This window comes from Callithrix jacchus, chromosome 16, assembly GCF_049354715.1.
Source record: "Callithrix jacchus isolate 240 chromosome 16, calJac240_pri, whole genome shotgun sequence".
Classification (NCBI taxonomy): Eukaryota; Metazoa; Chordata; class Mammalia; order Primates; family Cebidae; genus Callithrix; species Callithrix jacchus.
In genome coordinates, this window is record NC_133517.1 from 6,583,719 (window position 1) to 6,593,258 (window position 9,540).

General features: G+C 40.0%; 1 pseudogene; it reads left to right on the forward strand.

Annotated features, from left to right (window-relative positions):
- The first annotated feature begins 1,599 nt into the window (after positions 1-1,599).
- Positions 1,600-2,222, forward strand: LOC100403624 (oligoribonuclease, mitochondrial pseudogene; annotated as a pseudogene).
- Positions 2,223-9,540: the final 7,318 nt, after the last annotated feature.

Consider the following 9,540-nt stretch of genomic DNA (forward strand, 5'->3'; position numbering starts at 1 on the left):
AGAGCAGGAGTAGCTGTATTTATATCAGAAAAAAAATAGATTTTAAGGCAACTATAAGAGACAAAGAAGTCACTATATCAACAAGAGGATGTAACGATTTTAAATATGTATGCACCCAACACCAGAGCACCCAGATATATAAAGCAGGTATTATTAGAGCTAAAGGAAATCAGAGGCCCCAACACAGTAATACCTGGAGACTTTAACACCCCGCTTTGAGCACTAGACAGATCTTTCAGACAGAAAATCAACAAAGAAACAGTGGACTTAAGCTGCACTATAGACCAAATGGACCTAATTGATATTTACAGAACATTTCATCCAATGGCTGCAGAATACGCATTCCTTTTTATTTTTATTTATGTATGTATGTATTTATTTATTTATTGAGATGGAGTCTAACTCTGTTTTCCAGGCTGGAGTGCAGTGACGTGATGTTGGCTCACTGCAACCTCCGCCTCCCAGCTTCAAGCAATCGTGCCTCAGCCTCCCAAGTAACTGGAATTACAGGAGTGCACCACCATACCTGGCTAACATTTGTATTTTCAGAAGAGACTGGGTTTCACCATGTTGCCCAGGCTGGTCTTGAACTCCTGAGCTCAGGTGATCCGGCCACCTCAGCCTCCTAAAGTGCTGGGATTACAGGCATGAGCCACTGCTCCTGGGCCAGAATGCACATTATTTCCTTAGCACCTACATTATTCTCAAAAATAGACCACATGTTAAGTCACAAAACAAGTCTAAAAACATTCAAAAAAAATGAAATAATACCAAGCATCTTCTCTGAAAATGGAATAAAATTAGGAACTAATGACAAGAAGAATTTTGGAAACTATACAAATACATGGAAATTAAACAATATGCTCCTGAATGCTCAGTGGGTCAAGGAAGAGATTAAGAAGGAAATTGAAAATTTCTGGCAACAAATGATAACTGGAACACAGCATGCCAAAATCTTGGTACTGCAAAAGCGGGGCTAAGAGGAAAGTCGATAGCTATAAGTGCCGACATGAAAAAAGAAGAAAAACTCCAAATAAACAACCAAATAATACATCCTAAAAAATTGGAAAAGTAGGCCAGGAGCGGTGGCGCATGCCTGTAATCCCAGCACTTTGGGAGGCCGAGGCGGGCGCATCACAAGATCAGGAATTCGAGACCACCCTGGCCAACACAGTGAAACCTCATCTCTTAGCAGAGACAAAAATTAAACTAAATCGTAGTTTAGTTTAATCATAGCTGGCTGTGGTGGCACGTGCCTGTAGTCCCAGCTCCTCAGGAGGCTGAGGCAGGAGAATTGCTTGAACCTGGGAGACAGATTATAGTGAGCTGAGACCGCATCATTGCCCTGCATTCTGGGTGACAGAGTGAGTGAGACTCTGTCTCAAAAAAAAAAAAAAAAAGGAATTAGAAAAGCAAGTGAACGCAATCATGGCATCTGCGGTGCTGGCGCTGAAGACCCAGACAGCGGTTACATCCTTGCTGAGCCCCACTCCGACTACAGCTCTTGCTGTCAGCTATGCATCCAAGAAGATAGGTGGTAGCTCCAAAAACCTCAGTGGAAAGTCATCAGGCAGACTTTAAAGCCAAGGCATTAAGACGATGGAAGTCACTATGTTCATGCCAGGAACATCCTTGGAACACAGCACCATTTCCACTGGCACCCAGGTGCCTATACTGGACATTGAGAAGGACCAGATTGTTGAGATAGCCTGTCTGATAACTGACTCTGATCTAAACATTTTGGCTGAAGGTCCTAACCTGATTATAAAACAACCAGATGAGTTGCTGGACAGCGTGTCAGATTGGTGTAAGGAGCATCATGGGAAGTCTGGTCATACCAAGGCAGTGAGGGAGAATCCAATTACATTGCAGCTGGCAGAGTATGAATTTCTATCCTTTTATGACAGCAGACTCCTCTGGGGCTCTGTTCACTTACAGGAAATTCAGTCCATGCAGATAAGAAGTATCTTGACAAATACATGCCCCAGTTCATGAAACATCTTCACTGCAGAATAACTGATGCGAGCACCTTTAAAGAGCTGTCCAGACACTGGTATCCAGAAGAATCTGAATTTGCACCAAAGAAGGCTGCTTCTCATAGGGCTCTTGTGACGTTAGTGAAAGCATCAAAGAACTTCACTTTTACTAAAATAACATCTTCAAGGAAAAAAACAGATGAAAAGAAGAGGAAAATTATAGAAAATGAGAAGACAGTGAGCTGATGCCAGTTATCATGCTGCCACTACGTCGTTATCTGGAGGCACTCTGGCGGGTTTGGTTTTGTTTCTTTCATGCTGATGTCCTGGCAGATCACCTTCTTTCAGTGAACTCGCATCTCCAGATTGATTGCTCAAGCAGGCAGCACATGAAATACATTTCTCTTAATATGCTGTTTCCATTATGACACAGCAGCTCTTTTGTATGTACCAGGTCATGTCACTCCCTTGGTACATATATGCATTTACTTTTAGATTATTTCTTTTGTTTAAACAAATAAATAAGTGAATAAATAAAGCTAGTTCTATTGAAATGCAAAAAAAAAAAAAAAAAACAAAGAATTTGAAAAGCAAGAGCAAACTGAAGCCAAAATTAGTGGAAGAAAAGAAATAATAAAAATCAGAGAATAAATAAATGAAATTGAAATGAAGAAAACAATACAAAATATCAGTGAAACAAAAAGTCGGCTTTTTGGGGAAATTAAAACTGACAAACCTTTAGCCAGACTAAGAAAAAAAGAGAGAAAATCCAAACGAATAAAATCACAAAGGAAAAAAGATACATTAGAGCTGATACCACATAAATTCAGAGGATCATTAGGAGCTACAAGGAGCAACTATATACCAATAAATTGGAAAATCTAGAAGAAATGGACAAATTCCTAAACACATATAACCTAGCAAGACTGAACCATGAAGAAAACCAGTCTGAACAGATCAGTAACAAGTAATAAAAAGTCTTCCCCTAAGAAAAGCCTGTCACTTTGGGAGTCTGAGGCAGGTGGATCACCTGAAGTCAAGAGTTCAAGACCAGCCTGGTCAATATGGTAAAACCCCATCTCTACTAAAAATACAATAATTAGGTGGGCGTGGTGGCGCATGCCTCTCCAAGGCTGAGGTAGGAGAATTGCTTTAACCTGCAGTGAGCTGAGATTGCACCACTGCACCCCTGCCTAGGCAACAGAGTGAGGCCCCATCTCAAAAAAAAAAAAAAGAAGAAGAAGAAGAAAAAAGAAAAAGAAAAGCCTAGGACCCAATGGCTTCACTGCCGAATTCTACCAAACATTTAAAGAACTAATACCAATCCTACTCAAACTATCCCGAAAAACAGAGTGGTAAGGAATACCTCCAAACTCATTCTACAAGGCCAGTATTACCCTGACACCAAAAGCAGAAAAAGACACATTAAAAAGAAAAGAAAAGAAAACTACAGGCCAATATCTCATGATGAATATTGATGCAAAAATCCTCAACAAAATACAAGCAAACTGAATTTAATGATACATTAAAAAGATCATTCATCATGACCAACGGGATTTCTCTCTGGGATGCAAGGATGGTTCAACATATATGAAGCAATTAATATGATACGTCATATCAACAGAATGAAAACTAAAAACCATATGATCATTTCAATTGATGATGAAAAAGCATTTGATAAAATTGAACATCTCATCATGCTAAAAACTCTCAGAAGTGGGGTATAAAAGGAACATACCTTAACATGTTGAAAGCCCGGTAAAACACATCCCCAGCTAGTATCACATTGCTTGAGGGAAAACTAGAAGCCTTTCCTCTAATATCTGGAATGTGACAAGGATGTCACTTTTACCATTGTTATTCAAGATAGTACTGGAAGTCCTAGCTAGAACAATCAGAAAAGAGAAAGAAAGAAAGAAAAAGAAAGAAAGAAAGGGCATCCAAATCAGAAAGGAAAAAGTCAAATTATGTTTGTTTGCAGATGATATGATCTTACATTTGGAAAACCTAAAGACTCCACAAAAGAACGATTATAACTGATAAATTCAGTAAATTTGCAGGATACAAAATCAGTATACAACATCAGTAGCATTTCTATATGCAAACAGTGAACAATCTAAAAAAGAAATTTAGGCCGGGTGCAGTGGCTCATGCCTGTAATCCCAACACTTCGGGAGGCCGAGGTGGGAGGATCACTTGAGCCCAGAAGTTCAAGGCCAGCCTGGACAACATGGAGAAAGCCTGTCTCTACAAAAAATACAAAAATTTGCCAAGCATGGTGGTGTATGCCTATAGTCCCAGCTACTCAGGAGGCTGAGGTGAGAGGACTGCTTGAGCCTGAGAAGCGGAGGTTGCAGTGAGCCAAGAGTATGCTAGTGAACTCCAGCCTGGGTAACAGAGTGAGACTCTGTCTTTAAAAAACGACATACAAATGGCAAACAGGCATATCAAAAGGTGCTCAACATCACTGATCATCAGAGAACAGAGAAATGCAAATCAAAACTACAATGAGATATCATCTCACCCTATTTAAAATGGCTTTTTATCTAAAAGCAGTAAGAAATGCTGGTGAGGATGCAGAGAAAAGGGAACTTTCATATGCTGTTGGTGGGAATGTAAATTAGTAAAACCACTATGGAGAACAGTTTGGAGTTCCCTCAAAAAGCTAAAGAGAACAGCTACCACATGATTCTGCAATCCTACCCGAAAGAAGGAAAATCCGCACCAAAGAGATCTCTGCACTCACAGATCTGTGGCAGCACTGCTCACAATAGCCAAGATTTGGAAGCATCCACTGTCCATCAACAGACGAACGGATAAAGAAAACGTGGTACATGTACACAATGGAGTACTATTCAGCCATAAAAAGATAACGAGATCCTGTCATTTGCAACAATATGGATGGAGCTGGAGGTCAATAGGCTACTGAAATAAACCAGGCATAGAAAGACAAACGTCGTATGTTTCCACTAATCTGTGGGATTTAAAAATCAGAACAATTGGTTGAGGTCAGGAGTTCAAGACCAGCCTGGTCAACATGGTGAAACCCCATCTCTACTAAAAATAGAAAAATTAGCCAGCCATGGTGATGCGTGCCTGTAATCCCAGCTACTCAGGAGGCAGAGGCAGGAGAATCATTTGAACCTGGGAGGCAGAGGTTGCAGTGAGCCAAGATCGCACCACTGCACTCCAGCCTGGGTGACAGAGTAAGACTCCATCTCAGAAAATAATGATAATAATCATCACATACTATTTGAAAATAAACAATGGCAGTACATATTCAAGACAGTAGGAAATAGTTTAAAGTCATACTCAAAGGAAAAATTGTAACATTGATTTCAAAAAACAAGAGTGAAAATAAATCAACTCATCTTCCCTTACAAGAAAGTGGTACTAACAATGGTAGCTAACATGCATTGAGGGTTCTTATGTTCCGAGTGTTTCATGTGTATTACTTCATTTAATTCTCACATCACACTACAACACAGGCATGATTATATTGTCATTTGACTGATGAGGGCACTGAGGCTCGGTGTCTACTAAACACACTGTTACAACAAACTGAGAGGAAGCTCCCAGAGCCCATGCTGTTACCACCAAACTGTCTATGACTCAGATAAAAACAGCAAAACAAAGGCAGAGCAAGCAGAAAGCAGATAATATGGGGAAAACAGAGAAGTGGATGAAATGGAGAATATAATTTTCAAGAAATATATAAAGAACCAAAATATATTTGACGAGTAGTATAAATACTAAATAAAACAATAACCTCAGAAGCTTGAGGTTAATCCCCAAATAAGTGATATATTCTGAATGCTCTAAAGGAGAATTATCCCAAAGCTTTAATACACCTATTTTTTTATTGCGTTTTAGGTTTTGGGGTACATATGCAGAGCATGCAATACAGTTGCATAGGTACACACATGGCAGTGTGTTTTGTTTGCTTTCTCCCCTTCACCCACATTTGGCATTTCTCCCCAGGCTATCCCTCCCCACCTCCCCCTCCCACTGGCCCTCCTCTTTTCCCCCCAATAGACCCCAGTGTTTAGTACTCCCCTCCCTGTGTCCATGTGTTCTCATTTTTCATCACCCGCCTATGAGTGAGAATATGCGGTGTTTCATTTTCTGTTCTTGTGTCAGTTTGCTGAGAATGATGTTCTCCAGATTCATCCATGTCCCTACAAACGACACAAACTCATCATTTCTGATTGCTGCATAATATTCCATGGTGTATATGTGCCACATTTTCCCAATCCAGTCTACCATCAATGGGCATTTGGGTTGATTCCAGGTCTTTGCTATTGTAAACAGTGCTGCAATGAACATTCGTGTGCATGTGTCCTTATAGTAGAACAATTTATAGTCCTTTGGATTATACCCAGTAATGGGATTGCTGGGTCAAATGGAATTTCTATTTCTAAGGCCTTGAAGAATCGCCACACTGTCTTCCACAATGGTTGAACTAATTTACACTCCCACTAACAGTGTAAAAGTGTTCCTTTTTCTCCACATCCTCTCCAGCATCTGTTGTCTCCAGATTTTTTAATGATCGCCATTCTAACTGGCGTGAGATGGTATCTCAATGTGGTTTGATTTTCATCTCTCTGATGACCAGTGACGATGAGCATTTTTTCATATGATTGTTGGCCTCGTATATGTCTTCTTTCGTAAAGTGTCTGTTCATATCTTTTGCCCAATTTTGAATGGGTTTGTTTGTTCTTTTTCTGTAAATCCGTTTGAGTTCTTTGTAAATTCTGGTTATCAGCCCTTTGTCAGATGGGTAAACTGCAAAAATTTTTTCCCATTCTGTTGGTTGCCGATTCACTCTAGAGACTGTTTCTTTTGCTGTAATGCACCTATTATTATTATAAACTAGGCCAGGCGTGGTGGCTCACGCCTGTAATCCCAGAACTTTGGGAGGCCGAGGTGGGTGGATCACGAGGTCAAGATATCGAGACCATCCTGGTCAACATGGTGAAACCCCATCTCTACTAAAGATACAAAAAATTAGCTGGGCATGGTGGCGCGTGCCTATAATCCCAGCTACTCAGGAGGCGGAGGCAGGAGAATTGCCTGAACCCAGGAGGCGGAGGTTGCGGTGAGCCAAGATCGCGCCATTTCACTCTAGCCTGGGTAACAAGAGTGAAACTCTGTCTCAAAAAATAAAATAAAATAAACTATTCCACAGAGCAGAACACATTGGGAAGCTTCTAAATCCACTGTATTACTACCACAAATCCTAGTATAACCCTGATAACCAGATTATGTTATAGCAGAACTAAGAAAAACTCAAAAATGCCAAAAAATCAATATGCAAATGTCCCTATGAATAAAACTGCAGATATTTATAAAAAGTAGCATATAAAATCCATCAATATATTAAAATTACTACAGTACGACAGTAATGCATAGAAAATTTATCATTACTACATTTAGCAACAAAGCTCATCTTATTAATAAATACTACTTTCTAGGCTGGGAACAGTGGCTCATGCCTGTCATCCCAGCACAGTAGGAGGCTGAAGTGGGCCAATCACCTGAGGTCAGAAGTTCAAGACCAACTTAGCCAACATGGTGAAACCTCGTCTCTAATAAAAATACAAAAATTAGCCGGGTGTGGTGGCGGACACCTGTAATCCCAGCTACTTGGGAGGCTGAGCCAGGAGAATCACTTGAACCTGAGAGGCAGAGGTTGCAGTGAGCCAAGATCACACCACTACACTCCAGCCTGGGCAAAGTGAGACTCTGTCTCAAAAACAAAAACAAAAAATTACTTTCTAAAACAAATTACCATGAAAGTTAAAAATCGATCAACAGGTTGGAAGTAACTTGGTTGTTAATGCATATAACAGAAGACAAAGATTAAACCTTGAAAAATATACAAAAAGAGCTCATAAATGAAATGAATATCTAAACAGAGAAAAAAAACAAGCAGTAAATAGCAAGGGAAATACAAAGGAATAAGCTTATTAGAAGATGGCCAGGCAGGGCGTGATGGCTCCCACCTATAATCCCAGAACTTTGGGAGGCCATGGCAGGAGAATTGCTTGAGCCTAGGAGTCTGAGACCAGCCTGGGCAACATAGCAAGGACCCATGTATACAAAAAAAAAAGAGCTGGGGTCAGGGTGCAAGCCTGTAGTCCTAGCGACTGGGGAGGCTGAGGTGGGAGGATGACTTGAGGACAGGAGCTCCAGGCTGCAGTGAGCTCTGACCACACCACTGCACTACAGCCTGGATGACACATTGAGACCCTGTCTCAGAACAAAAGAGGATGGCAAATACTCCCTATCTAGAAACATTCACAGTAATATAATGCCACAGTTCTCACCTGACAGAAAACAGTGGAAAGGATTAACGATAGGCAGTTCTGTTGTATGCTAGAGAAAATGGATATATTGTCTACTCTGGGTTAGAATGTAAATTGGTTCAGCATTTGAAAAGAGAATTTGGCAGCTTTCTCTTAAATTTTTAAGTTTGCCATTTCTATGGAATCATCCTGCAGAAATACACATTTATAACAGTATGTATAAAAGCTGTTCATAGCAGAATTATTAAGAGAAAAAGTAGATGTTCACCAATCACAGTTTGTTAACCCAATACACCCAGAGCATGGAATGCCGGGAGGAGTGAGAAAGAATAAGGTAATTTACATGTGTGAACATGCGGAGATCTCCAAGACAAAGTACAAAACAACAAAAATACGTGCAGAAAAATAAAAATTAAAATTAAAAAAGAAAGGTAAATTATTTAAATAAAAATAAACAAAAAATTTAAAAAAATTTTTTTAATAAAAAGAAAAAGAGAAATCCATGCAGAATGTATAGTCAATATGGTACCACTTAAGTAAAAACAAACACACAAACCCCAAACTCTATTTCTAACCTTACATATGAAACCAATCTGAAATAACAAAGGTGAAATTGTTAAAGATGGTGATTTTGGGAGAGGAATGGAATTAACAAGGGTGAGGAGGTGGATATAGGAATGGGGCTTGCATCTTAACATTTTTCTTAAAAATAAGCAAATATTATCTTAATATATATATGTAATTTACATTAGCAAAATGAGAAATAAAGTCCTAGAAATATGCAGACATTTTTAAAACACTACTGGCAAAATAAAGGCTCAAAGCAAAAAACTGGCAGACAAAATTTTTGGTTCAAATAATGGTTCGTAACTCAGATGCCATAAAATGAAGACTATGAATTTGATTGCATATGAAAATTAAGACATACAGCAAATGACTGGGAAAATTATCCTCAACACACAGGACAGATAGCAGCTAATTTCCTTAAGACGTGTGGTCACAAAACAATGGAGACGGGAACGATCCAAGATGGCCGATTGCTAACATCTCAGGATTGCAGCTCTCAGGGAAGGCGGGGAGAACTAGAGGAGGCCACACTTTCAGACAAATTCTGGTCGCTCACGGAGCAGAAGATCCCCCAGTGGAGGAATCACATGGGTCGCCTGCGTGACTTTCATGACCGGCGCAGCGGTTCCGCCAGCACCTCGGCGCCGCAGCTCTCGGAGCAGAGTAAACAGTTTCGGAGGACCCACAAG